Below are 17564 nucleotides of genomic sequence, written 5' to 3'. Positions count from 1 at the left end.
AAGGAAGCAGTGCATGCAAATCCATCTCATACATATTCATTGTGGATATCCTGAAAACCTGACCTGGCTCTGGCTCTCGAGGATCAGAATTGCCTACCCCTGACCTAGGGAGATGGAGAAAGGGAAGGACCACCAGAGGGTAGTATGGAGAAAAAGAGGTTTAAGCATGAGCCTCCTCTAAAACCAAAGGTACACGAGAGAACGAAAAGAGAATGAGAAGAAAGATAGAGAATTAGGGTGCTGCTTCCACATGCCACAAGGGGAGGATTGGAGTCCAGAAGTAAGTGAGGTTACATGCAGAAAACCGAGTGCTAGAGAAGGTGAGACCCAAGTCTTTGCTGTGTCATGATTGCCTTAGTCCAGTGAGATCATGCAAATGGTGAACTGAAAAGAGAAACGAGTCCCAGGAAGAAAGGACTTACCTGATTTGGAAATACTGCTCTGAATGACAGAGAAGAGAGGGAGCAGGAGAGGAGGTCAGGATATATCTCAATGTTGGGCAACCATGGTCCTCAAGGGCCAAAACTAAGGGAAATTAATTATGGGGCTTGAAACTTGAGCCTACTTTACTTTGATATATGGCACTTTATAAGTCTAAGTGCTTTGAAAATATGCTTCTATATGTACTAGTTTTTTAGCCCGTTACATTAAAGGGTGCTAGCAGCCCTTCTCCCTTACTTTTACCTCCCCCCTGTCCAGCAGCACCTCCCCCCCCATTCCCTGCTCCCCCTGTTCAGCAGTAGCCCTTCCCATTTCTTTTACCTCCCCCCTGTCAACAGCACCCATTCTCTGCTCCCTCTATCTAGCAGTAGCCCTTCTCCCTTACTTTTACCTCCCCCCTGTCCATTAGGAAACCTTCTGCCTTACCTGCAAACCATGCAGCCTTGGGGCTTTTGGTAGGCCGGGCCACCTTACATTTTAGATGTGCCCCCCCCCCCCCAATTCCCTGTGTAGCAGGCAGCCGCATTTATCTTCGTTTCTGGCCAGCTCCCTTGCCAAAGGCATGTTTTATTTCAAAGCTGTGGGCAGCGGCGGCTCCTCACATGATCCGCGCCTGCGTCGGAAGCCTTCTCTCTGATGGCTGCTGCTACTGTGCATGCGCGGCACGCTGCTAAGAATCACCAGGTTTGAAGTGGGCATGCGTGCTAAGGGAATTATTATAGCGGATTACTTGTGAAGTACTTGCATGGATAAAGTTTAAATTAATATAAGTGATTAAGATATTGGTACAGTATTGCTTAAAATAATTAATTCTGGAATGTATTGCCAGAGGTTGTGGTAAGAGCGGATAGCATAGCTGGTTTTAAGAAAGGTTTGGATAAGTTCCTGGAGGAAAAGTCCATAGTTTGTTATTGACAAAGACAGGGGGGAAGCCACTGCTTGCCCTGGATCGGTAGCATGGAATATTGCTACTCCTTGGGTTTTGGCCAGGTACTAGTGACCTGGATTGGCCACTGTGAGAACGAGCTACTGGGCTTGACGGACCATTGATCTGACCCAGTAAGGTTATTCTTATGTTCTTAACTGAAGGCCTTTGCTGTGCATATGAATCCTGTTTTTCTGTTTTTGAACAATGTCACTAACTGTGTGATATGTTACAACCAAGTTAATTTTAGGGTCGGAGATTAAACGGTGCAATCAAAATATAATTATCCCTAGGTTAAAGATGCTGGTGGCAATGGACAGTACAGTATAGAGACGTGTGTAATAATTCAGAATTCTCAAGTGTTGTTTTGATTAGTTTGAGCCCATAATCTCAAAACTAAGGCTTGAATTGCTTTCCATGCAGTATATGAAGGACCAGTGCTGATGGGAGAGCCATGTAATGGTTTTGAGTTATGTAACAGTTCTTCTTTTGAAGAAGTATATAATGGGGGTCCTGATCTGTATTTGACCATTGTGAAGACAGACAGACCTTTGGCCAAATAAATAAATGCTTACACTCTTGCTTGGTCTCTATGTTTGCCAGAGTTGGGAAAGCCCCTGCCCTGGTATGACTTTTGTAGTGAATAATAGCTCTCTTTCCTCTTTGAGAGACCTCCTTCCCAGTAATTACCCCTTCACAGCCCCAGTCAAGTTTTCAAGACTTCTGCAATGAATATGCATGAGATCTGGGTGCATACAATGGAAGCAGTACATGCAAATTAATCTTGTATGCACTCATTATAGAAATTTTGAAAAGCTAACTGGGTTGTGGCTCTCAAGGACTGTGGTTGCCCACCCCTAATTTATCTCATACTTTATAAACTCTCCAAATCTGAGAAGGAAGAGTGCAGATGCCACCCCAAACCCCTCTTACCATGGTAGGCTCCTACATAACAGCAGACATACTAGGAGCATGCAAACCTGTCCAAAGGAGACAAGTGGGAGCTAAGGGACACAGAGAAAGAAACCAAGGAGCATTTGTAATGTGAGCAAGTTTGCCATCATATTCCTTTGTTCTTAAGGACTGTATGCCTTACGCTGCTTTTATGCATTTTTGTCTGTGAAATGTAGGGTTACCATATTTTACTACAGAGAAACACGGGCGCATGGCTTCACCCTGTTCTGCCCCTAGCCTCATCCCATTCTGTCTCTAGCCCTGCCCCCAAAAGCCTTGTCTCCTTTTCCTGACCTCCAACATCTGGTAATCCTAGTGAAGGGTCCAATAAATGAGTAATTTTATACAAGCATACTGGTAATCCCAATCAGCTTCCCTGAGAGCTGAGGCATAGTTGGGGGAGGGGGAGGAGGGGTGCAAGGGGAGCAGCTGCTCCCCCAAATGAATTCTGAATGAAATGGTGTCTATGTGGATTGGGCCTGCAACCTTGCACCGATGCCTATTTTGCAAAAGGTCTGCTCCCTTGCCCTGCCTTCAAAACCTGGCTATGCTTCTGACCGAAAACTTTAACCCCTTTAAATTTGGTGTCAGGTCAAAAGCGCGCCGGGACAAAGGCGCGCCCAGACAATGAGTGTCAGGTCAAAAGCGCGCTGGGACAAAGGCGCACCCAGACAATTGAGCGCAGCGTGCGCCGCCGCGCCGCTCTAAATTACTGTTTTTAGTGCTCCGACGGGGGGGCGTGGGGGGAACCCCCCCCACTTTACTTAATAGACATCGCGTTGTGGGGGCGTTGTGGGGGGTTCTAATCCCCCACATTTTACTGTAAACTGAACTTTTTCTCTGTTTTTAGGGAAAAAGTTCAGTTTACACTAAAATGTGGAGGGTTACAATCCCCCAAACCCCCCATAACGCCGGCGCGATGTCTATTAAGTAAACTAGGGGGGTTCCCCAACAAAAACCCCCGTCGGAGCCCCTAAAAACTGTAATTTAGAGCGGCGCGGCAGCACACGCTGCGCTCAATTGTCGGCGCGCGCTTTTGTCTTTCACGCCGTTGTCTATGAACCTTAAATTCTATTATTCCTATGCTCACTCCCAGGCTGGAAGAAAGAATGTGGTGAGGGTACCTGAATGTCAGCCGAAGGGGAACATTAGGCCTGAAGCAGAAGCCATGCAAGTAGGACAGAGTTTCCCAGGAATCACAGAAAGGGGAATATGCCAAGAAGGGAGAATTTCCCTAGAGGAAACGTACCGTAGGTATTCCCTGGGTTCCAGGAGGAAGTTTTGGAAAGTCTCTGACATAGCCCAACCTCTGGAGACAGAAACCACGAAGCATGATTCAGGGGAGCAATTGGAACCCATGAAGCTAGAACAAATCTGTGAAAATCCACCATATTTTGGGAGTTTACCAATCCTAGATAAGGACAAAGAAATGGTGATAAATCCTTGATTAACTGCTGTAAAGATCTGACAGTGATTTACAGTTTGAGCAAGACTTTATGTGAGGGTTTTTATTTTATTTTGTGGGGGGTTGGATTTTTTTGCTGTAGTTGTTAGCAGCAGGAGGGCCAGTGAATTGTTTTAAACTTTGCAAGGCAGGAGGCCGCAGCACCTCTGGGATGTGACTAGAGAAGTCAGGGCTGTCTGTGTTTCCTTTTTGTATCTTGGGACACTGAGGGGCCCAGGCAGAAGGCTGACGCAAGTCAAACTGCATTGGTTCCTGTGGGGTTTACATGCACATTCCTGGCCGAGCAGTGCAGGAAAGGGGTAAGCACAGGTGTTAACCCTTTCAGGACCAAGGGACATATTTGTCCCATAACTTTAAAATCCTAAAAATTTTTTATTGGGATAGTCTACAGTTCTAAATTTGATATGTACGGATTCCATATGATACTGCCTTTATGTAAACAAACTGGTTCCGACATTCATTCATTAGCGTCGTTGCCAGATTGACGAGAAGATTCACTTGCCACACTGTCCATAAGCCAGAAGTTTGATTATTTTTTTTTTTTAAAAATGATATTTCACAAAAAAAATCAATTTTTTGGCATCTGCAAGCCCTTTTTACCATAAAAATGTCGTCAAAACCACAAAAATTGGCCTACGATCCTTATGGTCCTGAAAGGGTTAAAGTACAAGTACTATTGAAATGTTTTGAGTGAAATGGTGTGGTGGCCGTATTAGTCCACTTTTCAAGGTAATTTGTAGAAATAAAACAAAAACAAAGTGGTAATATTAAGTACACAGCTGATAGTTTCTACTGTCAGATTATTTACTGTGATGTAAAATCCAGTGGCACTAACATACGGCACTTTGATGAGAGCTAAAAAGCCAAATAGCTCAAAATAACAAACTTCTCTTTATTATGACAGGAGATGCCATACAGCTCATTTTAAGGAATTGGAAAAATTGGGATCGCTTGAACTATACCTTTTGGTGGGAGTCTCTGTGTCACATCTGTAAAATGGAACGCACTATGGCTATACAACAGGGACATTATAAGAAGTTTTTGAAGATTTGGGAACCATTGACAAAATTTTGCAAAGAGTGATTGTTGATTTTGCCCTTTGATCATACACGTCCGGGGTGGGTGGGTGGCAGAGAGGGTTGGAAATATTTTTAATTCTTTAATGTGAGTTCAATTTTTGAACATAAGTATGGGGGGGGTGATCTATTTATTTGTCATTGATTACAATTTTGATTGAATTTAAGGGCTTCTTTTACAAAGGCGCGGTAGTGGTTTAACGCGCGTAATACCGTGCACTAAACCGCCGTCCACGCTAGCCGCTACCGCCTCCTCTTGAGCAGACGGTAGTTTTTAGGCCGGCGCGGGGGTTAGCGTGTGATGAAAAGTCAGGCGCATTAACCCCGCTAGGGTGGCTTAATAAAAGGAGCCCTAAGTGTTGTTATAGTGTAATATGATTGTATAATATGTTGCACTTATTTATGGCTTAAGAATGAATAAAGATTTATTTTTTTTTTAAAGGTAATTTTTAGAAATAAAACAAAAACAAAGTGGTAATGTTAAGTGCACAGCTGATAGTTTCCACTGTCGTATTACTTACTGTGATAGGATGAAACATTATATAGCACTCTCCTCTAAGCCTGTTATACAATGTCATATGGCTATCCTCTCTGTTTCAGGTGTTTTATTAACATTGTAGAGCGCATTCGATAATCTATATCTGTGGAGCACTTGTGGTGGAAACGTTGCTCCGGGCAGGTTACTCCGGTGCATGGTTTCCATCCTCTTGCCATTTAATTTATTTAAACACATTTCTTTCCTGCCAAATCACAACATTTGTGGTGGGTGATAATAAACACACACAATTAACCAGACATGCAACGATATATCAGCAATACTGAGCCCAATCAATTATAAATAAATAGCTTGAACAAATCGGCAAATCTGCTGGATTATGGGGAGGGGAAGTGTTGGAGGGCACGGCATTAAAGGTTCACCTAGGGTGCCAAACATCCTTGAAACGACTCTGTAGAGACACAGGAGAGCATAGCCCTGACGAAGCCTGTTTGCATACTCATGTTGATTTGGCAATGGCTACTACGAACAGCTGAGCCAACTCATGCGACTGTATGTAATTATATACTTAAGTCACTCAATTCACGTAGACTTTCCTATTTATATTGGTGGTCATTTGAGAAATGCCATTTGTGCTTTAAATGTATGATGGGGATTGTTGGGCGCCCTAGGGTCATCAAAGTCGAAATCCTAGGGGTTTGCTTTCCTCCTAGTTCGGAGGACAGGTGTGTCTAGATCAGGGGTAGGCAATTCCGGTCCTCGTCCGGTCCAGGTTTTCAGAATATCCACAATGAATATGCATGAAATGGATTTGCATGCACTGCCTTCTTGAGATGCAAATCTATCTCATGCATATTTATTGTGGATATCTTGAAAACCTGACCTGGCTACGGCTCTCGAGGACTGGAATTGCCTACCCCTGGTCTAGATCCTGTATTGGACTTCTGTTGTTTGGGATCAAAGGGGGGAGTTTGGGGGGTTTCCTGGGGGTTGGAGTAGGAGGCCTATGTAGATAGGGATTGGGAGGATGGGCTGCTAATAATCATATGTGTCAGTAATTTTTTTCCGGTTTTGTGGCGGAGTTCCCGCTTTTTTCAGTTGCATACTGTTACCTTGTATTTTGTTGTTGATCTGCTTTGTATTATTTCAATAAAAAAATGTTTAAACATAAATGTGAATATCCAAGCACATTAACATCTAAACTTGTATTGAAAAATCTTGCACCGTAACTGGCAAATTTAACCTGTAAACTGAATATTATATACAGTGGCGTAGTAAAGGGAGGGGTGAGGGGAGGTAGTCCGCCTCGGGCACTGTCTTGGTGGGGGTGCCAGCACCCATCCTCCTCATTCCTCCCCGCTCGTTCCCACTCCTCCTCCCGCCTTCACCAACCTCCCCCCCCCCCCCCCCCACCATACCTCTAGCTCTTTGCTGGTGCAAGTAGCAACTCCAACCTGCTGTTGGCGCTAACATCCGCTCTCCCTCTGATGTCACTTCTGGGTCCCGTGCCTAGGATATGACATCAGAAGGAGAACCAACGCCGACGTGGGCAGCAAGATGATAATGCTGCTCGCACCGGGAAAGAGGTAAGGGGGAATGGAAGCAGCGCACATGCATGGCAGTGGGGGGTGGGGGGAAGAAGCTGGGGGTAGAGAGGAAGACGGGCACCTGCATCCTCATCAAGACGGCGCTCAGGGTGGACCTCGTTCCCACCCCCACTATGCCACTGATAGTAAGAGTAACTGCTAGGGGGATAGGGAGGGCAAATAAAAATGGGTAGGAGAAGAAACAGTGGAAGGGGAAAGGTAAGGATGGGGAAGCTACTTGAGAGAAAAGAAGGGAGCAGCGGGAGCTAATTACAGTAGATAAAAGATGAGCATTGGCTGTATGCATCAATGAAAAGGAAGCTCATAAGCTGGGATTTGAATTTGTCTAAAGATGTTTCATGTCTTAAGTGTAATAGGAGCCTATTCCAAACGGCGAGCCCTATGACGGAGAAGATTCTCAGTATGCGACCTCCAGAAAATTAGATAAATCCACACTATCAGCAGATAGATTCTACTGATTAGGATTTTGAGCTTTAACTCTCTTACGTTTTTGAGAGAGGTGGGTATGAGGTCTCTGGTACTTTCAAAATTTATTTTAATACCTTTTAAACATATCATGTGCTGATATAGGAAATACTTTTGGAAAGTTTATAATCCGCAGATTGCATTTCCTAGTAACATTCTCCAACATTTCTTACTTGAAATGTAACCTTAATCATTCTGATGGAAGTGTTTTGAATTAATTATAATCTAAACTAAACCTTAAGCTTATAGACCGCATCTTCTCTATAAAAATAAAGCTCGACACGGTTTACAATAAACTTAAACAGAAAAAATACAATGCATAATCTATGGAGTTCCTTACAGGATAAGCCATAGTAGAGGGAATTGCAGTAGTCTAGGTGTGTAATGACCAGTGAGAGAATCAATATGTTGAGAGCTGAAGGTTCAAGTAAGGTCCTGATGGAATGCATTTTACGGAGTTTGAAGAAGCAATATTGTAAGACTGTGGAGATTTAAAGAGTTTCTCATCAAGAATGCCCCTTCCACATCATTCCTTTCCCAACCAAGTCCTTTTCTGTCTGCTTCTGCCTAGTCACCTCTCACTACTTAGTCCCATGTGTAGTCTGTGTCTGTGCCAGCATGTGTGTGCCAATGAGGTGAGTACTGTGACCTATTGTCTGTCAGTATCTGTTGCTGCACTTTCTCAATCTGGGTGTTTGGTGGTGGAAATTGTAGCTATAAATCTGAAAGGAAAAAAAAAACCCACAGTGGAATTATGTACTACTATCTATATGTTATTATCACAATCAGTATAGTATAGTAATACAATGATATTATTACGGGGTGAAAAGCCTCAGAGCATGGAGCAATTAACCCAGCTGAGTTTTCAAACATGATCGCAAAAAACCCCTACCTATCTACTCTTATTGTTATTATTCATCTGATAACTTTTATCCTTTTTTTTTTTCTTTCTTTTCCTATTTTTTATTACTTTACTAAATTATGTTGTCCATGTGAAAAATTAGACTTATCTCTTTGGTAGCCTCAGTAAGTCATAAAGTCCCAAAACCAGTAACTTGTAACTTATAGCAGTCAACAGCTCAAAGAAAAACTTTTTAAAAGCCAAATAACTTATCTGTTTCTTGCTTATTGTCAACTATCTTGTACAGGATTAGCACCTCCAATCTACCGACCCTCATTTGGCATAGGTGAAGCACATAACAGGTGTTCTGGAACCTTTTCAGATTTGGCAGAACAACAGAAGGGAACACAGAGGATCTCTAATCAGAAAATAATAGGTATACATTGAAGGAACTAAGGCCAGTACTGGGCAGGCTTGCACAGCCTATGTCCCGTATGTGGACATTCAGTTGAGGACGGGCTGGGGAGGGTTTTGATGGCTGGGATAGTTAAGATGGGTTTGAGTGAGCTTTAATGGAGACTCCAGTAGATGGAACCTAAGCACACCACTGGGCAGGGCTCTGGGTTTCTGGCCCAGAAATATCTAAAAAAAAAGGACCATTTAAACTAAATTAATTTATGGAGCATGTATGGTTGAGCAGACTGGATAGACCACTCGGGTCTTTATCTGCCATAATTTACTATGTTATCTACTCTCTCTCTACTGCCAGCCCACCTGTTGAAGAATATTTGTGAATGTTAAGAGCTGGGTTAGTGAAAGTGGTAGGAATAAGCATAGGCATAGGCAGCGGAACACATTTTTGTTGGGGGGGGGGCCATAATCTCCACCCTGGCCCCGCCCCAGACCTGCCTAAGCTAGTTTCCCTGGCTATGCTTTGAAATAAAGCCCACAGAGCCTGCGGTTTTGGTGTTTGGTTAGTGTTTGCAATTGCCCCTGATGCTTCGGATCTGTTACAGCTGGAGGACTGTTTAATGTTGTTTCCACATGTTTATGAACTCAAGGGTTGGTCCACTCTACTCAGTGTTTTATAGACTCAACAACTGAAAATCTGTTATATCCTGGGCACAGCACAAGGACGGATGGGGGCACCATGGAGGGCAATTATAACTTGGTGCGACCCTGTCTGCACACATCAGGGGCCAGTAGCAGGGCCATATGTCCTCTTTTTTGGTTTCCCAAATATGGTAACCCTATGCGGAGAGGCCTGCAATGGGTCCATGTCTGTTTTATCATTCTCTCTTTGAGAAATTCCCTAACCCTTATTTGTCCTGTTTTATTTAGATTGTAAGCTCTCTTGAGCAGGAATTGTCTCTTACATGTTTAATGTACAGTGCTGCTTATATCTAGCAGCGCTATAGAATTGATAAGTAGTAGTAATAAGACTTGAATATAAACTGAGACCCCAATTTTGGGGCCATTTTTTTGGCCCCAAAATGTAGGTTTATATTTGAGTATATACAGTACTATGTTTTGGTTTCTTAGCTTTTATTTCTATGCATTAAGCTGGACTAACAAAGCAACCACTCATCTTTATCCATGCTTAACAAGAGAAACAGAAAATTCTTTGTTATTGCACATGAAGACAAATCAGGCACTCCCATTTTGTGTCTGAGAATGATGTAGTATCTGGTGCCTGGTCTTTCAGACTGTGAATGTACTGCATGCATTATGTGACCAGAATACAAACACAGAACAGACACAGATGTCTTGTTTATCTTGGCTGTGTTAACGCTAATTTCCACTTCTTTTCCTCTTAGGGACCTGTAGGCATAAATAGGGTTTAATTAGTATACAGGAGCCGCCCACAGGCAACTGCCTCCTATTGGAAACAGTGCAAGGGAACAAAGTGTGTGTAATGGAATTTATATGTAGCACTCTGGGATTATTTATGTTCCCCTGGATCTGAATTCTAAGCTCCCACACAATACTGATATGCAATTAGACCAAGTCAAGTATTAGAAAAATAAAGGCTATTTATTTACATGCAAGTGTGACAATTTAGGATTATGCAAATACAGAATAACTCAGGAAAACCGCAGACACACACTCTTATCAGCTAATTTAATAGTGGAAACACACATCAAAACCCTAGCTCGGCCCAAAATTTAAGGGCCAGTATTATCTCCTAACAATAACAGATAGGCTTACAACCTGGTGATAATGTCTTCTCCTGGACTGATGGCCAGGAGGCAGAAGGTAGGCAGATACTCTCAGCAGATCATGGTGCAGAGAAGGCAACAGAAAGAAACCTGAAGGTGGTGTTTAAAGATAGGATGGAACACCAGCCAGCTGCTTGGTTTCCAGCACTTATCTTAAGAACATAAGAATTGCTGCTGCTGGTCCATCATGCCCAGCAGTCCGCTCATGCGGCAGCCCTCTGGTCAAAGACCAGCACCCTAACTGAGACTAGCCCTACCAGCATAAGTCCTTGTTCAGCAGGAACTTGTCCAACTTTGTCTTGAATCCCTGGAGGGTGTTTTCCCCTATGACAGACTCCGGAAGAGCATTCCAGCTCTCTACCACTCTCTGGGTGAAGAAGAACTTCCTTACGTTTGTACATAATCTATTCCCTTTCAACTTTAGAGCGTGCCCTCTCGTTCTCCCTACCTTGGAGAGGGTGAACAACCTGTTCTTATCTACTAAGTCTATCCCCTTCAGTACCTTGAATGTTTCGATCATGTCCACTCTCAGTCGCCTCTGTTCGAGGGAGAAGAGGTCCAGTTTCTCTAATCTTTTTAGGGTTCAGGGAGGCTTTGTTCTTGAAGAAGGAAACTCCTCCTCTTGATCCTGTAATGTGATATTCTGGGAGGTTCAGCTCCTGGAACTCGACATCCTCGAAGATACAGCTCTTGGAATTCGAGAAAGTCCCTGAACTCTGCCCCCACCTGTCCTAGGATACAGAGCATAGGTTGTGCAACAGCTCAGTATAGGGTTACCAGATTTTATATCAGTAAAATCCGAACACCCTAAACCAGCCCCCAGGCCCACCCAGTTCCACTCATCCCCACCCCGTTATGTCCCAGCTCCGCCCTCAGCTCTACCCCAGCCCCCCCCCTCCCATGCTGCCTGTTCATCGGGCAGGAAGGCATCTGTGCATGCGCGGATGCCCCCTCCCGACACGATTTCGTTTCAAAACCCAGACAAAGTGCTGGGTTTAGAAAAGCCCTCTGGTCCCTAGCTCGGTAGTCCAGTTCCAGCTGATGAGCACATTTAGTTGAAAGTTTGTCACTGATGCAAATATGTCCTTGGCTATATAGCACTTATGCAATCTGCTGTTGCTGATGGCTGAAGAAAGGCAGGCAGAGGTTGTAGCTATACTCCATTATTTCCTATCTAGGCTACCGCCTAGACTTCTACAGATCATTGTTCTAAACTACCACCAGCATTAACATGCAGTTCGTTAACTCTGGGTTTGCACACAGATTTTACAACACTAAGAGCCAGATTCTGTAAATGGAGCCTAAATCAGTAGGTGCCTGCCATATGTCAAACACACTTAGGCGCCATTTACAAAATCGCATCTAACAGCGCCTATCAAAAACAGGCACCAGTAATGTAGATCAAGGTTATACTGGCCAACATTGCAGGCGCCTAAGTTCTTTCAAGAATTATGCCTAGCTGCCCCTATGTCTGTCTCCACCCTCAAACACACCCACTTAGGCATTAGGCACCACTAGGCTCCATGCGATAGACACCTGCCTACCGTTTATAGAATTGGGTAGGCGCCTTTCAGCCAATTAACTTTTTTTTTTCAATTATGAGCTTGTTAAAGCTCATAATTGAACCTATTAAGGTGGTTTGGATAATTAAGGTAGACACCTATATCTAGCTTCTACCTCGGGACCGCATCCGCGCATGAGCAGATGCAATGCGGTGACATCATGTGCATGTGTGTGACCTCATCGCGTCACTCCGGCGCATGCATAGATGCCCTCCCGATGCGGCTCCAAGCACGAGAACAGGTTGAGTGGGCATGACTTGGGGAAAGGCTGAGGTGGGATGTGGCGTGGCAGGGGGGTAGAACTGGGTAGGGCTGGGGGCGTGGCTATGGGTCTGGATTTTACAATAGTAAAATATGGTAACCCTGCCTATATCGGCGCCTAATGGAGCCTAACTTTAGTTGCTTTTTATAGAATCTGGCCCTAAATGCTCAGAGGGCTCAAGAGCGCACTAAAGAGGGTCACACGTTGTATTTAAATGACTGCTAATGAGATCAGGAGGTATTTCTTCTCAATGCGCAGAAGGAAGTGATGGCCCATGATGCTGACGTTTACCACCAGATCAGTGGCAGTGTAGAAAGGTTTCAGGAGATTTCTTGTCAGTACCTCACATTAAACTGTGGGTTTTGTCTTCTTTTGCTAGTGGAAGGAAGCTCAAGTGCCAATGGTAAGAAATAGAGAATGACACGGTAACAAAATTCATCACCGTTCTCGTCCCCGCGGATATCCGTGGGAAACCATCTTCATGTCATTCTTTAAGGAGAGAGGGAAAAATCAGAGTATGAATGGCCACAACCACTGACCCTCAAGCTTTGCTTTGAAGAATGCTGGTGTAGAAGGACTGAGGTTGAGATAGACACTACAGAATGACAGTCTCTGGTATCCAGAGCAGATATTGTGATGTCATAATGCCTCATTCCACCAGTGCCTAAGAGCCAATCACATTAGTGATATCACAATGGCTTCATTATCCTTGGCTCACATAAGAATCAGAGTATGAATGGCCTCAACCACTGACCCGCAAGCTTTGCTTTGAAGAATGCTGGAGTAGAAGGACTGAGGTTGAAATAGACACTAGAAAATGACATGGCATTATTTCCCGCGGTTATCCACGGGGACGGAGACGGTGATGAATTTTGTCACCGTGTCATTCTCTAGTAAGAAACAAATGTGTTTGAGTCCGAGCAAAACTGAAAGTGAAAGCACACATTAGTGCCTGGGTTTTTTTGCCCTTAAAGATGAGCCTTTCAAAAATGTTAAGTGCAAACAATTTTTGAAAAGCACATGTTTAAAAGCACAGCAGAACAGTGCATTCTCAGCTCCTGTTGCATAATTCTTTTCAACTTCTTTCCTTCCTTTATTTGTTTATTTATTTTAAAATGTCTTGCCCATCTAACTAGGGTTACCAGACACCCGGATTTGCCTGGACATGTGCTCCTTTTGAGGACATGTCCTGGGGTCCGGACAGCTTTTCAAAAGCCGACACTCTGTCGGGCATGCACGGCCGTCAAGAGATTACGTCATGCACACACACGCGTGCGCGTGACTTTATCACGTAGCGTCCACGCATGTGCAAACATCCTCCCTGCCCAACCAGATCAGGTAGCAGGGGGGCGAAGCTAGGGCGGGCTTGGGGCAGGATATGGGCGGGGATGGGAGAAACTAGGCAGACTTGGGGGTGGGGCTAGAGGTCTGGATTTTCCGAAAGGAAAATCTGGTAACCCTACACCTAACACCTAGGCAGTTTACAATTATACATACACGGTTCATTTACAGGAAAGACAGCAATTCCAACTGTACACATTAACACATAAGACATGTCTTCTTTTATAGCGAGCTCATCAATAAAAACATCCCTCAAGTTCAAGTTTCAAGTTTATTAAGTACAGTGGTACCTTGGATTACAAGCATATTCCGTTCCAGGAGCATGCTCGTAATCCAAAATGCTCGTTTATCAAAGCGAGTTTCCCCATAGGAAATAATGGAAACTCGCTTTGATGCGTTCCCCCCCCCCCCCCGAGAACCGGCATTGCTCCCCTCGAAGACCCCCCCCTGCGATCCGGCATCCCCCACCACAATTCAGCACCACCCTGACGCGATTGGGCACCCCCCGCCGCCACGATTGGGCACCCCCCCCCCCGCCGCTTGTTACCCTCATCTGGGCATCCTGTAGTTCGGCCTCCTCATCTGCTGGGCCTTGAGCATCTGTGCATGCTCAAGGCCTGCGAGTTCAGCAGACGAGGAGGCCGATTTTCGGGGTGCCTAGATGAGGGTAAGAAGCGGCGGGGGGGTGCCCAATCGTGGCGGGGGGTGCTGGATCGTGGCGGGGGAGTGCCCAATCGCGTCAGCGGGGTGCCGGATCATGGCGGGGGGTGCCTGATCGCATCGGGTGGGTGCCCGATCGCAGGGGGAGGGTGCTGGATCGCAGGGGGGGAGGGTGCTGGATTGCGAGGGGGCGCTTGTAAATCAAGCCATGCTCGGTTTCCAAGGCACCGATTTTGCAAATGTTTTGCTCGTCTTGCAAAACACTCGCAAACCAGTGCACTCGTATACCGAGGTACCACTGTATTTGATTAATCGCTTACTCAAATATCTAAGCGATGAGCAAATCTTTCAATTTACAGATAATACAGGGGTCATAAAAAAACAGACGAACACTGAACAAAACATTTTAAATTATCGACTAACAAAATAAACAGAAAAGGAAAACAAAGGGAAAGGCAGGGTAAAGAAATACAATAATAATGATAGAAAGAAGGACGATTATGATAAAAAAAACAATAGAAGGGAAATAAAAGAAGTAGCCTTATGAAAAAAAGCGAAAATAGGCTGGGACTCCTAAATATCATAAGCATCTTTGAAAAAAAGCTCTTAAGTTGACTTTTAAATTTCTCTAAGTTCTTTTCTTCTCTGAGATAAATAGGGAGGGAGTTCCAAGTTTGAGGAGCTTAATAAGTTTTGAGCAGTTGTCTAAAAACTCAGCAGCAAAACTCCTTCACAAATAAGTGAGACTTGAGCAGTCACCTAAATTGTTCAACATTCTTACATAAATGTACTTGACCTGGTAATAAATTCCGCAATCTGGTCCCTCCTATTGAGAAAGATGCCTGACTTGACGTATAATGTGCTCGGTCCACCAACAATTTCATTGCTGTTTCTGACCGTTTTGTTTTGTTTGTTTTTTTGTAATACTCTGTTGTCTGGTGAATTATCATTTAAACTTTATATTGAATCTTACATTTCTCTGGCAACCCATGTAATTGCTTCAAGATTGGGGTTATGTGCATTGAACGGTTGTCACCTACTAATCTAATCTAATCTAATCTAAATCTTGGGTTTATATACCGCATCATCTCCGCAGATGGAGCTCGACACGGTTTACATGGTTAGGGAAGGAACGGAACTCCAGTGGAATTATATAAGTATGAGAGAAGAGAGGTTGGTGTGAGAGTGCCAGGAGCGGGACGGGGTTACGTTCTGGAGAAGAGCCAGGTCTTCAGATGTCACCTACTAAAACTCGGGCTACTGGATTTTGAATTAAGTTTCCAAGTTTATTATCCCGCTTATTCAAAGTCAAAGCGGCTTACATAGAAATATAAAAATCTTTGCATAAAAAAACAACCTGTAGCCATTACCAGAAGGAGGAATAATTACATCAAAGTTGCATGTTTCTTCCTCCTTTGGAATGTTGGTCTTTCCCTTTAATCTTGTTGAACAATTTTTCAGGAAGTGTTAATTGCTGTTTTTCTTATATCTTATTTTATTAGTTGGAGGTTGATGCGTGTCAAAGCAGCTCCTGATTGGTGAGGCCCGACTTTAGTGCAGGAAGAGGCGGTGTGAGCATACCGCAAGTGATTTCCTTCACTTGCCGGCACTCTGGCTGCCCTCTCCTGCCTACAGGGCAGGATTAATTCGTCGAGGGCCCCTAGACACACAAGTATACTGTGCCCCCTGCCATGCCCCATCCCACCATGCGCCCAGACGGAAACAGGAAGCTGCGTCAGAGGGAAGCTTTGGGCAAGCAGCACCGCTTGCACAATTACAGTTCCCGTTGCCTTTCTTACCCGCGTTGCTTGCTTGTCTTACTTTCCGTCGATGGGTGGGGGGGGGGCCCGCATTGCCAATCGATGCTGGAGGGGCCCATCACCATTTGGAAAAAAACAATGTTGATGCCCTCCTTCATCGGGCCCCCCTGACCATTTTGGGCCCTAGGCACATGCCTACTTGGCCTATTGGTTAATCCCGCCCTACCTGCTTCTCCAGCTGCCCTCTCCTGCCTCCCCTGCTAAACACCGTTTTCGTGATTTTTCAACATTTGCGGGGGGTTCCTAGAACGGAATCCCCGTGAATATTGGGGGAGTACTGTATATGCCACTGACAATCAATATCCTACACTCACATTTGATATGCTCTTACCAGGCAAATCCACTTACAATGTAGTTTGTGAAAGGGGGGACAGGCTTGTTTCAGAATCAGCTCCGATCCCCATAGGGAGGAGCGATGGCAAATCGGCCGAAGCCGTTGCCACTAGCAGGGGAGGAAGGGGGGGGGGCGGAGGAAAGGGGGGGGGTTAGATAAAAGAGGAGTGGGAAGGGGGACGCACCCTTTTCGGCGACGCCAGAGCTAGGAGAAGGAGGCAGCATCCCATCTCCCTATAGCTCCACCGCCACCCAGCTTTCGCAAAATCCACAAAAAAAAAAAAAAAAAAGGACAGGCTTGTTTCCTGCACTCTGGTAAATAACAAACAAAAAAAAAGACAGAACCAGAGCGGTTAATCCATTCTGCTGATGGTGTGTGAGGCAGGGGTGGGGGGGTGGGAGAATGTAATATAGTCTGCAAATTGTGCATCCAGCCTAGAAAGTGGAGTTCAGCTGTACGGTATGACACTTGTGAGAAGCTGGCATGATTTGTTCACAGTTTTTATGGGTTTCTGGGAGGAAAAACATTCTGCAGGCAATTTGCAGACATAGATGTCTCTGACAACATTTCCTTCTCTGAATTACTGGAATATACTATCAGGGCTCGATCAGAATAATTGTTCTCTCTCTAGTCACCCAATATTCGGTGGGGTCAGGTGTTTGTTTAGCTTCTAGGTTTCAGTCTATGAAACTCGCTGTCACTTGTACCTGCATGCATAAAACCAAAGGCACATGGGCTGGAGTCAATTCAGAATATTAATGTGGACAAATAAAATGGTGCATATCATTCAGGTAGAACAAAACATTGTCCATTTGGTGTCTAAAATGGCTTGTAGCAAGCCAGAAGGAAGCATGGACTAAATTCTAAACTAAAACTAAACTAAGCCTTAAATTTATATACCGCATCCTCTTCATAAAGATAGAGCTCGACACGGTTTACAGGAACTTTAATATAAGGAAGGAAAAACATTAATAAGAATCAGTGATTATAAAGAGGGTAGCGAGATTTACATTTTTGAGAGGGGGAGGATTTATAGCTCAGTGGTAATCCGGGAGGAAAGAGGGGGGTGGGGGGCATTTGAAATGGGTACAGGTTA

Source organism: Geotrypetes seraphini, chromosome 12 (genome assembly GCF_902459505.1).
Source record: "Geotrypetes seraphini chromosome 12, aGeoSer1.1, whole genome shotgun sequence".
In the NCBI taxonomy this organism is placed as follows: Eukaryota; Metazoa; Chordata; class Amphibia; order Gymnophiona; family Dermophiidae; genus Geotrypetes; species Geotrypetes seraphini.
The sequence above is the reverse complement of the archived record's forward strand: the minus strand, read 5'-3'. Positions refer to the sequence as shown.